The sequence below is a fragment of the Stegodyphus dumicola genome, chromosome 5, assembly GCF_044657685.1.
Source record: "Stegodyphus dumicola isolate Sdum_Otavi_A_Nest chromosome 5, ASM4465768v1".
NCBI lineage: Eukaryota > Metazoa > Arthropoda > Arachnida > Araneae > Eresidae > Stegodyphus > Stegodyphus dumicola.
In genome coordinates, this window is record NC_140772.1 from 170,689,277 (window position 1) to 170,703,507 (window position 14,231).

The window sequence follows — 14,231 nt, forward strand, 5'->3', positions numbered from 1 at the left end:
CGGTTAATGCAGTGTAAAGCACATCGAAATTGGACCGTAGATCAGTGGAAACGGGTTCTTTGGAGTGACGAATCAAAGTTGACCCTTTACCGTTCGGATGGCAGGGTCTGGGTCTGGCGTCTACCTGGAGAACGTCTCCTGCCAGAATGCATTGTGCCGACAGTCAAGTTCGGCGGAGGTGGAATTATGGTCTGGGGGTGTTTCTCCTGGTATGGGCTGGGACCCTTGGTCCTCATTCATGGTAAGCTCAACTCCAATGCCTACTACACTATTTTGGATGACAATGTGCTTCCTACGTTGTGACAGTTTTACGGGTTGGACCCCTGTTACTTTCAGGACGACAATGCCAGTTTCATGTTTCGACGTTAACCAAGGCTTCGTATAGTGCCAATGGAGTTCATCGAATGGACTGACCTACCCAGAGTCCAGACCTGAACCCTATCGAGAACCTCTGGGACGAGTTGCATTGCCGAATTCAGGAGTGCACTACCCGTGCAAAATCGGTGAAGGAACTTCTATGTCATCTCCAAGCCGAGTGGAAGAAAATATCACTAGCTGTCATACAAAGACTTGTGGAAAGTATGCGCCGGAGCGTCCACGCTGTAATTACCTCTCGTGGAGGCTCTACCAACTATTGATTTTGAATAAAGTTAGTTTTTCTTTTATATCACAGGTATCCAAATACTTATTGGTAGTCAGTGTATAACTGTCACGGTGTAAAATAAAGGGTGAGTATAGTATATTTTTGATGTTGCTGATGCAATAAACTGTTGCGTGAAATGTATCCGATTCGATTTCATAATACTTTCTTTCTCCTAATAAAATACTTCAGTTTTACGATTAATAAAGTGTCTGGTAAACTTGATATTTTGAAGGACAACAACAGTCTTCATCTTAGTTTGAAATTTTCATAGCGTATTTCAAGCTTCTATGCAAGACACAGTTCAGAAAATGATTAATGGCAACAGTTAGAAAAAATTTTCAAAATAAGTGACAAAATATGTAAGTAAAAAAAAGCATTTTAACAATATTGAAGTAGACAGACATTGAAAGATAAGTGTCAACGATGTAGCGGGAGTTCTGTGGATATTTTATCTTATGATTCTGAGCTTTTACAGGACTAGTAATTCTTTTTACAATGTGAGTAACAAAATGTGAATTCAGCAGTAAAAGTTTTCTATTATAATTCCAGCACATATACCTTCAGTGCAATATTAGCTTTAAAGGAGAAGAATAAAATATTCATTAAGCAAACAACGCTTAGATATATGGCATTTTGAATATAAATGGCAACCCGACTCGGGACCCGAATGATTTATCCGGTTGAGAATAACCAGTCTTTAAGACTTCAAGATTTCTATTCATTTTCTTTTTCAGGTGCTTAGAATTTCCATCAACAAAGCCTTAATCCGAAAATTATTTGGAGATTTCGTGAAGTTTCGGTTTTATCTTCACCCAAAGGTAACAAGTAAAGAACTTTTCAACGAATATTGAAAGTAGGATAACAGGGCGTTTTGTTCTCTAGCCAGGAAATATCTACAAGTGTTAGCGACAGAATGGGCTATGCCCATCTCTGATAATTTGAAAGTGATTCAACTCAAAGATTTAATCACAAACTCGGACACATATGAAGAATTCGTAAAGAATGAACATCGTGTTGACCAGCATAACTGATTGGACAAGGCAGCTCAAAACGACATTTTAGTGTTAGCTGAAAAAGTATCTTTTTGCGAGAGTAAAAAGCTGCTGAAGGTGAATGCATCGAAAAGGAGCGTCATTTCGAGTTGGAAAAATTGAAACTTACTCTAGAGTTATAAAAGTATTTATTAAAAAGAGGTTACAGGTCAGGAAATAGATCAATCCAAAATGGATATTTCTGGAGTTGTCCCTAAATTTAACCCTAAAAGAGATTAAATTGGATTGTATTTTAAAATTTTTGAACGCCAATTAATATTTTTAACTGTTCCAGGATCAAAATGGATTTTTACCTGATCAGTTGATTGCCAACAGAAACTGCACAAGTTATTGCTAAAGAAGATGACAAAAAATCTCAAGATTACTGAAGAATTAAGGAAAGGCTTCTTATGTGATTCAGAATCTCTGCTGACCGTTTCAGACAGTTTTTCCCCCGTTACAAGAAAGGCCCAGATACAACTTGGAGAAATTTCTATTTGAACTAGCATCACGTTTTTAAGAACGGATAACAGAACATTAAAGATTCTGAACAGCTTATAAACCTAATTATTAGCAACCAAGTTAAATAAGAAAACATTCAGATCTTAAAGAACATTTCAAGGATTTGTAGGCAGAATGGAATCAGTCATTATAGGTAACAGAGACGTTGGCTGTCTATAAAAATGTTCGTCGTGGTTTAAATGAAACTTCAGCGTCATCTAGGGAACAAAATTTTAGAAGTAATTTCTCGACATCATATAGGAAAATTTAAGTTCACTGCGATATCTATAGAAGCTAACCACAAGAATACAACAAGAAATGTATTCTCCAAGAACACGAACTGTACACTATAAAAAAAACCATCCAGTATATGGGGATAGAACTCCTGGAGACATACAACCCAAATATCCTACCTGCTCAGGATCCAAAGAAGAAGCAAAAGTGTCGTTAAATAGTGTCAATTTGTGTACGTTCGAATCATCTTCATCTCCATCTAGTTTCATTGTCCTTAAAATTTGTGGACTGAAAGTGTATGCTGATACTGGTGCATCACTTTTTTTTTTTTTTTTTTTTTTTTTGTGGGACAAAAATTATCCTATATGCTGCAAAGTAAAATTTAATTCGAAACACATTTTTTGACACTCACTGAAGGAACAAAGAGCAACGTAGCTGTCTTGACTAAGGTTCTTCATTTTAATGTTGAAAGTAAAGTCGTACCCACAAAGTTAATTGTTTTGCCGGAAGCAAAAAGAAATTTTTTAGGACCAGACTTTCTCCAACTTGCTGGCATTGTCGTGGATGCTCTTAGTGGTTTTTGGCATTTCTGTGAAAAATCCTCCCTTTCTGTAAGATTGCTTTCTAAGACTGAAAATTCTACATCCATTTCTGATTCTCAGGAAAGAATTTCAGACACTTCCAATTCCGTTAAAATTTTTAAAACATCCTATTTAGTAAATCTTCGACGTGACGAAGGTTATCATCTTCTGAATACAGAACAGCGCACCCAACTAAATCGCTTGCTGCAAGCATTCACGGGTTGCTTTGAACCATAGGAAGATCCAACCCCATATAGTGAACACCGTATTAATACAGGAAACAGTCCACACGTTACAGAATGCGAGTCCTGCAAAAGGAGAATTGCTGAAAAAAGAACTGTTCTGCCCTGGCTATTAGTATAACTAAAGAATGCGAATTTTTTTATGCCAGCCCTGTTGTATATTGGTGACTAAACCAAAAGGTAACGTAAGACTCTGCGTCAACTATTCGCAAACTAAATGTCACTATTGTTGCAGACATGTACCCTTTATCACATGTGGACGGTTTCTCACAGAAGCAAAGTTCCATGGCCCACTAGTCAAATGATGAAGAGATGCTTGAAAGAAATAGAATCATCTTCATTCTACGCAGTTAAATGAATCTCAATCCAATGAAATTTAAAGATAATCATCCTGATTTTGTGCAGTTCTAAGTGAATCATCCCGATTTAAAACTTTAAAATAATTTTAAAAAAATTTTAAATAATAAATTTTAAATAAATCATCCTGATTCGATGCATCATCCCACTTAGTAAAGTTTGAACAGAATCACCTTCATTTTATGTAGTTTTAAATGAATCTCCCCGATTCAGTGAAGTTTTCAAGTATCATCCAGATTCTCTGTTGTTTTGATAGACTCTTCGCGATTTTTGCAGTTTAACACAGAATTAAAAACAAAAGTTGATGTCACCCACGGCTTAAGAACGCTAATCGACAACAATAACTTTGTGGATAAAATACCCCATACCTCAAACGATTTGTCTGTTTGTTTAACAGCAGAGATTAATGATCACGTCGAACAAGACACGAGAAAAACATATGATCGTCAACGACAGAGCTTCCTACAAACCTGGTGACAAAGTACACATTCTATTAGCAGATCACAAACTAAAAGTCAAAAATTCATGCCCAAACTTGAAGGATCTTATTTAATGATCACCAATCGCTCCTCCGCTACATATGATACTGCTGACCTGGCTGAGCCAGATGAAGTCCTAACGACTTAATCACAGGTCAGCCTTACGTGTTGATGAACTTTTCGTTTCAAGAGACAGTGGGACTGTAACCCCTCTCCGGAAATCTAATCTAATCTCCTTTGCAAGCAGGCCTCGATTTTGTAACTGTCATTTTTAATAAGTGCCAATGGCTAATTGCGAACTGGGGATATTAGAAGTGTGAGAACACACCCACACCCGTATTCGAAAGAATTCCATCTGCAATGGCATACTGGTGTTGCATGATAAGCAATTTCTTTGAAGGAATGACATAAACATATTTTTCTAGTGGAACTAAACGAAGAGGCAATTTGCAATCATAGCGCGTGCAATTAAGGTCAGCATGGTGGAGGCAATTAACGGTATGGCGTTTGGGAAAATGGCACAATCCTAAATGCTAAGTCGGGCTAGGCAAATTAGGCATAACTACGTAAATAATCACTGAAACTGTAAATAATTCGTTCCTATGATAAGCAATATAAAAGTCTATAAAGCAGTGGCAATAATCCAGAGATTAGCAAAAAGTAACCATGATGTGCAATTATAATTGTAGCATAGCAGTGCTGCGATTCTGAATAATGTCCGTCATCGGCGAAGTCTTCCCATTCTTTGCCTCTGAGAAACAGTCCTAGTTCCGCTGATATGCCAGAATTATCATGCGAATTTGCATGACGTGATCCGGCTCTCTGAAATAGTGTCGTTCGACGCCTGGCTATAGCATTTTTTGACTAACTGCTGCAGTGGTTGAAGGAGGGTTGAGGGTGAGGTAAAAGACGTTATTATTGCCACGTGGGTTTGAAGTTTCAACTCATTGGTCTGCAGGAGTCTTGATTTGTTGTCCTGTGTCTCGTGAGTTGATAACGTCTCCTGATTTATGGTGAGGATATTATACAACATTTTTTACAAACAGTAATATAATATGAAAATTAAGAGAGATAAGATAAATTATATACATTATTTACACTATATACAAGTCCCGATAGCATTTTAATATTCGCAAATTAGATAGGAAAATATGTATTAATCATATGAGCTGCAAAGGGCCTTAGCATTCGATCTTCGTATAACAGTTCATAATGGAAGGTACCGAAATAGCTCAGAGTTTCGCACTCAAGGGCTTTCGTGGAAAAGCGTTCATTAGTTCGTTTGAGATATTTGTCTAGAAAGTCTAACTTGAGGTCTTATGCAGCTGGTTGTTACTCACGTAATAGTGTGCATTAGTCATCAGACGGAGAAACTTAGATTGTACAATTTGCGGTTTGCCGATGTCCTTATCCGTAACCGCAGCCCAGCCAGGTGAGGTGTAAGTTAGGATCGGCCTAATAGTTGAAGTATAAATAAGTTTTTTCTTATTAAGGTCCAGTCTGGAATTTTTTCCTATGATTGGGAAAAGCATGTTAATACACTGCTCGACATTGAAAATGCAACAACAAGAAGGAGTGGTCAGAAAGTGATAAAATTTGAGAAAAAAACAGAGACAGCAAGCAGCAATAAGTGATCTTTATTTCAAAATGATAGAATACAGAGCGAGAACGGCGTCGGAGGACCACCTCGGACAGCGATGCACAAAGAAACACGTCTAGGCATAGAATCAATAAGAGTTCGGATGGTGTTCTGAGGTAGGCTCTCCATTCCCTTTCAACCAATTGCCACAGTTCGTCTTCTGAACGAGGCAGGGGCAGAGCCTGCAAACGGAAACCAATCACATCCCACACATGTTCGATTGGTGACAGGTCAGGAGAGTAAGGTGGCCAGGGAAGCATCTGTATACCTTGCAGAGCATGTTGGCAGATGCGAGCACTGTGTGGTCGGGCTTTATCCTGGTGAAAAATTGCATTAGGCAGCCCCTGGAGGTAGGGGATTGCCACCGGCCGGAGTACATTATCCAAGTATCGTTGGGCCGTCATTGTGCCCTGAATACAAACTAGAGGTGACCTGAAATCGTAGGCAATAGCGTCCCAAACCATTATGCCACGTTGTCGTGCGGTGGAGCGTTCCACAGTTACTGTCGGATTAGATCTGTCTCCACGTCGATGCCACACATATGCGTCGACTGTCACTGGATAAACCGAAGTGTGACTCATCTGAGAACACGACGTTTCGCCATTTTGTCATCCACATCGGTCCAGTCCGGCACCATTCTAAACGTTGGTGTCTATGCTGTGGAGTCAATGGCAGTCTTCTTAACGGACGCCGTGACTGCAGGCCACGTTCAACCAATCGACGGGAAATGGTTCTGGTTGACACGGGAACATCCAGGGTATCTTGCACATGCTACAGAATCGCGGTACAAGTGACTTGCGGGACCGCCACTGCTTGTCGGTGGATGCATCGATCCACGCGTGCTGACGTCACTCTGGCTTCACCTGTACCCCTCCTTCTTCCCACATTTCCCTGTTCTAACCATGTTCGCCATAGCCGATGCACCGTGCTCGCATCCATGTGGATGTCAGCTGCGATTTGACGTAAGGACCAACCCGCCCTTCTCAGTCCGATCACCATACCCCTCGTATCAGTCTTAATAGTCTCTAATTAGTCTTAATAGTTTCTAATTAGTCTTAATAGTCTCGTAATCAGTCTTAATAGTCTCGTAATCAGTGTTAATAGTTCCAACTCTCAACTTCTTATTTCAAGTATTTATGCATCTCCCTCCGAGGATATTTCTCCTTTGCTTTAAGATTTAGAATCCATCTTGTTTTCCTTCCGAGGTCCACACATAATTTGTGGAGACTTCAATTCACACAACCAGCTTTGGGGCTACAAGTCCAAGAGGAAGGTCCCTAGAGGAATTCTTCAATTCACATAATCTTGTCATTCATAACCAAGCCTCGGATTTACCTTCTTTCGAAGCAATGTATGGGAGAGGGTGGCAGATCTCGTAGTTACTTCTCATCACCTAATTAATTTGATTTCAAATCGCAAAATTGAAGAAGACAACTCCCATTCAGATCATAAATATATTACTTTTGAAATCAAAGACAACTCAGAATCAGTTTTAATGAAACTTTTTTAAATTACTAAAATGAAAGAAAAGAATCGCCTACTCAAATCAGAGAAGACGCACATATAACTTGATGCCCAATGTAACCAATTAAGCAAATTCAACAATCCGCCTTTCCAGTGACTTCTTGCTTCCAACTAAGTGCAACAAAAGAAGATCTAAATAAAGCTACAGAAGATTTTATAAAAAAATCCAAGAAATATGTGAAAATACCTTTCCAATACGATCTGCGAAACCTTACTTTCATATAAATTGGTGGACTAAAGAGTTACGCACTCAAAAGCATAAGGCGAGAGCATTGAAACGGAAAATGAAATCGATTACTGACGATGAATTAAGACACCAAGCCTGGCTCAAATTCAAAAAAGAAAATGCAAACTACAAAAAGATGATTCTCGAATCTAAATTAAAAAGTTGGCATAAATATTGTTCAAACAATAAAGAAATTTATGGCACCTTATACACGATCTCCAGTAGTAAAATATTTAAACCATCGCAAATCCAACTTCCCTCAAATTTGCTTTCAAGTTCTGCTGAAATTCAGGATACCACTCTCTCAACCCTAAATGAGATTCTTGACTCTGTCTTTCTAAAAGATGATCCAGCTGAAGATTCGCCTACTCAAACCAGAATCCGTAGCTGCGATGACAATTCACAAACAGACAATGATATTCCGTTCTCAAAACAAGAAATAAAGCAAATAATTAAAAACCTAGCTTTAAAAAAGGCACCAGGCCCAGATGGCATCGATAACCACATTATAAAATTAATCAATCAAGCCCATCCTGACATAATCTGTAGTTTTTGCAATCGATGTATAGAGCTCTCTACCTTTCCTGATTGCCTGAAAATTGGTAATATAATACTCTTCAATAAGAAGAATAAAAGCTCCGATGAACCTAAATCTTACCGTCCGATAAATCTTCTCCCAGCCCTGGGAAAAGTTTTGGAAAGATATCTTATTGGTCGTCTAAAATTTCATGTTTACAGCAAAAACTTAATAAGTAGTAACCAGTTTGGATTTCGAAGCCTACTTTCAACAAGTCATGCAATTAATTCAGCTCTTGAACAAGTCAGAAACAATAAAATCAACCAACTTCATTCTGCAATAATATGTCTCGACTTAAAATCAGCTTATGATTCTTTATGGTGGTCAGCAGTTTTACAAGCGCTACGTTCCTTTAAGTGCCCTCAAAATTTATTTCTAATTATTCAAGATTACTTCAGAAACAGGAAAAGTATGATTCTTTACAACACTGAAATTGTGCGTAATCAAGTCCGAGGATGCCCTTAGGGGTCTTGCATGAGTGCAGATCTCTGGAATATCAGCTTCAACAACATCATTGCCTATTCATGGCCAGATCACTTAAAAATTGTAGCTTTTGCAGATGATGTAGCTTTTATTACAAGTGGCCGTACCAGAGACATTTTACAAAATTATTGCAACGAAACACTCCAGTTATTTAACCAACTTTGCAAAATTCAAAAACTACAAATTTCACATAGTAAGCCCCAAGTCTTAGTGATCCATAAACCAGGACAAAATATAACTAAAGCTTTAGCTCTAAAAATTGACAATCAAAAGATCAAATCTGTGAACACAATAAAGTACCTCGGTTTAATAATCGACAAGAAATTCTCCTGGATTCCTCCTCTACAAAATATTAAACTTCGTACAACATCAATAGCTAACTGCCTACGACGTATGCATGGATATAACTGGGGCTTAAATCCCCATATAACACGTATTCTTCTAAAAACAGTCATCTCAAAAATGGTAAATTACGGAGCCGGAATTTGGGCACAACCAATGACAGTGAGAAAGATTAAATGTTTAAATTGAATTCAAAGGCCTTTTACTTTTTGCTTTACTCGAACGTACAGCGCAATTTCAAATATGACTCTTGATATTTTAGCTGGTGCTCTTCCACTATCAATCAGTGCAGAAATTGAAAGCACCTACACGAAAGTCCTTCAACTTAATCCAGCTGCAGAATTTAACAACCAAACCTTTCTGCCATCCAACGATGAAAAGAAAAATAATTCCATCATCCAACGCTTCGCTGCAGCAAAATAAAATGCTCTATGTCTGACGAAAATTCATTCTCCAATTACATATACTGACGGATCGAAAATTAAACGAAAAATTGGTTCTGCAGTCTATGTTCAAATTTCCCCTTCAAATATCATCAAATGGAAAGGCCATCTCCATAATAATAATAGTGTTTTCCAAGCGGAGTTGTCAGCTATAAAAGCAGCGATTGAAATAGCCATTTTCAAACATCTCAACAAATTTAGCATAAAATCTGACTCCCAAGCAGCTATTCTAGCTATTAAAAATCCCTTACCTTCCTCTCCATTGATATCCGACATAAATTCTCTTCTTGGCAAAATCCCAAACTACAAAATTCAAATTTCATGGATCAAAGGACATAGTGGCCATTTTGGTAATGATCAGGCAGATGAACTAGCCAAAGAAGCAGCTATTAATCAAGATGGTACTGAAATCATCATTCCGTGGCCTCGCTCAAATTTCAAGTACCAACTAAAACAACTAAACAACTTACTCCAAAATCTTGGCAAGATTTGTGGAACAATGCTCCACAGAGAAGACGCACATATAACTTGATGCCCAATGTAACCTTAGCATCTCTGAACTCGAATCCTTCCCTAAATTACTTTATAACAGGTCATGGACCCTTCCCCACATATTTCTACGCAAGAAATTTGGCAAATTCTGATATCTGTATATGTGGGGAACTCCTGATCATTGCGTTTTCTCATGCCCCTTAACTGACGATATTCACATAAAATCCCCAAGAACTGACCTCCTGGCATTCCAAAGGTTTTTAATTAAAGATAAACATCAATATCCAAAGTTTCAGAAAATTATGCAACGACTCTCTTCCTACGGCCTAGATCTCTGTCAAGTGTAAGTCCACATACAGTTTAAACTTAGTGAACTTTTACATGCTGTGATTATGGACAAAATGGATCCGCTCGTGAACTTTATAAACTGCAATAAACCAATATATCTGAAATAACCCATGGACATCTACCTCTTTAGCATTATTATAACAATTCATTTAACATTGTGTTGCCAGTACTAATTATAATTATCTCATTATGTTTATTTGTTTATTAATTATGTTTATTTCCTATTTTTGTTGCACTAAATCAGATGTTCAATTTATCTTGTGAATCTCAAATTGTATTCCTACTATTTTGTAATCTACTTATGCCCTACACCATTATTTTTAATAAATACTGGTTGCGGGGCGTACTGTGGAATTGCACGATGTACCATAATAGGCAAACTTTAGACCTTTTGAAAAGCTTCAGTCTATGCAAATTCTTATAAAACTTGCAATCACCCCCTTTTTTTTCCTCTCAAAGAGTTAGTATGAGAAGGCATTACCAGTTGACCTATGGTACATCGCTGGTATCCCCCATACTTTTACCTTACCATACCCCTCATAAAATCGTCTATCTGCTGGAAGTGCCTTCGCTTACGGCGGCCTGGCATTCTCTCCTATTACACGTATCCTCCGAGACAAAAGCCAACCTTTTTCGATAATTCGTCTGGCAGAAATAACGACACGAATATTGCCCATTCTGCACGTTCCTTCCCTTATATCTTACTTCATGTGGGTCGGAGAGCTGTGCATTTCACATCATTCGCATAACTCAGTGACGTGCGTATACTCTAAAATTTGCATATATTTCTGACCACTCCTTCTTGGTGCTGCATTCTTAATGTCGAGCAGTGTAACACATAACGCCTTTTTTCGTACGTAGTTCACGTGTTCAGGCCAAGTCAGTGTGTCGTTTAATAATCCTGAGTATTTTGCTTGCTTTACAAGCGGCACAGGTTCGTTGAAAAGAGGTAGTTTTTCCGTGATTGGAGTACTTCTTTTCTTTTGTCTTATTACCAGAATCTGTGATTTAGTGGCATTGATCGCCACTTTCCATCTTCGGCACCAGTTCTCGATTTGAGGAATTTTAGCTTGGAATTTCCTGATAACGTGGTAAATGTTAGCCTATTTTACAGCCATGGCTGTATCGTTTGCATAACATGCTAGCAACGATGATGAGCCATGTGGCTTGGGAAAATCCGCAACATAGAATAAGTAGAGTATCGGTCCGACCGTACTTCCTTGTGGTACGCCAGCATGTATGGGTGTTGCTTTGGAGATAGAATTTCCGACGGAGACTTGGAAAGTTCGAGTGGTGAGGAACGAATGCAGCAGTAGAATAAGTTCCCTGCTGATGTTTAGATCAATTAATTTGGAGATGAGCCCCTCATGCCAGAAGCGGTCAAATGCTTTGGCCACATATATCAAGAGGAGTGCGACTTGAAGTTTAGAATGCAGAGCCTCCCCAACAAATTCTGTTATCCTGATTAATTGCTTCATTGTTGAGAGTTGTGGTCTGAATCCAAATTACTCTGGGAGAAGTAGGTGAAGGTAAGTCTTCATTCTAGCAAGGATGATTCGCTCAAATTATTTCCCAAGACCTGGTCTAAGAGACTAATAGGTCTGTGTCCTCGGGTTTACAATGACCTTTTCCAGGCTTGGGAATCATGATGATTTTCGCTCTTTTCCAGGCAACTGGGAAGTACGAGTTGAATAAACAAGCAATGAATATTGAGGAGAGTTTTGTTATCATGTTCGTGGGCAGGTTTATCAGAGCAGTATTAGAAATTCCATCAATTCCTGGTGCTTTTCTAAATTTTAGTTTTCTCTAAGTAACAGCAGAAGTCGTGTAGTCGAACTGAGAGTGCTGACGTGACACGTAGCTCCCAATTACGACAAGTCCAAAGTGCTCGTGAGGGATAGGTCAAAACAGGTCACGTGGAAGCGACAGTATTGAAATATCACGATTAATTAAATAAATGCACATCACTTGAATAAAGTGAAGTAAAACATTTAAATAAAAAGTAAATAATTCTTGGGTAAATGAGATAAGTAATTGAGAAAGCAGATGCAAACAAAGTCCATAGTCCTCTTTGCAAGGTAAAGTCTAGTGCCTGAGATTAGGCAAGTGTGTCGCCATCTGGTTGCTGTAAAATGCATGAACATAAGAGTGAGAGTTAAATACAAAATATAGAAATATATACAATATTTAGAAAGAATCAATTACCACTTAAGATTGTGGGGAATTGATCTTGGCCGCTTCACTACATGATCGATTGTAGGATCGTAATCAACAATATTTCTCAGAGTCTTGTAAAGGCTGTTTTTCCTGCTGTTGAAAAAATTGTGAGCAGTAATCAAAATTTGGCTTAGCATTGGGTTGATTTAAGTCAGAATTAATAATAATATTTCTTACAAACCAAGGGGCATTGAAAATGGTTCTGAGGATTTTATTTTGTAACACATCCAACATTTTCCTTTCTGTTTTATTACCTATTTCCCAAGACGTGGCAGGCCAAAGAAATGTATTGCTGGCTCTTCGCCGAGACGTCATAATAGCCAGAAGGGGACTTTGTGGCTTAACGGTTTTCGAGCGTATGGGGGTTCACAGCACAGAGGATGCTACTCTGGTAGACGGGAGCACGCGTTTTGGGCGAAAAAAATTACTTTTGACCATGGAGGTAGGAAAGGGAGGAGGGGCCAACCCGCGCTAAAAGTGAAGCACTGCTTTGAAGCTTGGGTCACCAGATGGGGTGTTCTTTGTTTACATTCAGAAGCTCGCTTGACAAGATTCTGATAGTATTTCGACACACGACAGTTCCATAGAAATCGAAAAAGGGACACTTTCGCATGAAAGAAACATTCATAGTGTGATGGATAATAGCAATTTGTATAGTTTAGTGACATTTACGCAAAAATCACAAATACTTGGTTATTTTTTGATAACTAACAACAGCGATTTTGATTATGAATTTGTTTTATAAAATTATAAGCTGTTGCACTACAAAAATATAGATTTTAAGAAAAATGTTATGCTTAAAGAATGAAAAATACCTTACGGTACATTTAAACGAAAAATATAGTGAATGCACAGAAATTAAAGATTTGCACATGCCGGAAATGAAAAATAGGAAATAGGTATGGGTATTTATGCATGTGCTTGCAAAAAGCATGTATCTGCCTTTGACAAAATACTTAAATATTCATTAAATTATTTATAAATGTATTTGAAATGAAGAATTTATTCACTTATAAACAACTGTGAAAGTACTGTGAAGAAATCTAATTATTAAATGTATCTAATTTATAATGATTATAAATGTTATCTAAATAATATAATAACCTTAATATTGAATTGTAAACATAAATTGATATCCTGTTGACAAATACGTTATAAAACTATTTAAGCAAGAATTGTTCGTATTGGAAAGCAATCTGTTAAAAGGTATTGTAAAGCAAATGCTATGAGATGCGCACTTAAGAACGTAATAAAGAGTTTTGGAATATGTATTGTTGAAATGAAGAGTAAAAAAAAAAAATCTTATAAGTATAATTAAAAGAATTATTCCCCTTACATTTTATAATAACTCAGTTACAAGTTTTAAATAATACTTTAAAAAAAAAAAAAAAAAAAAAAAAAAACTTATTTTATTCCCTTTCAGAAATGTTCAGAGAAAGTCAAGTACTATTTAAAGTATTTCACTCCATCTTACTTCCTACCTCCATGCTTTTGACAGTACCATGGAGGCAGGGGCGTAGCTAGAGGGGGGCAAGGGGGGCATCTGTCCCCAGGCGCAGAATCCAAGGGGCGCCAAACTGATGTTACGTCATTTTATAATTAAATGTTTTCCATCCTTGGCAAGCAGTAGGGGGCGCGAAATCTTCAGTTGTCCCTGGGCGCTGAAAACCCTAGCTACGACTCTGCATGGAAGTAAGAAAGGACCTCCTAACCTCCTACCTCCATGGACAGTAAATGGTAACCCATAGTTTGAGAGCTGTAGCGTTTGGCGTCATATTCTTTGAAATATAATGCGATTTAATATGGATGTTGTAATCAATGACGTCATTTTATTTTTGAAATAATGCGCTTTAACATTTATAAATTTTGTGT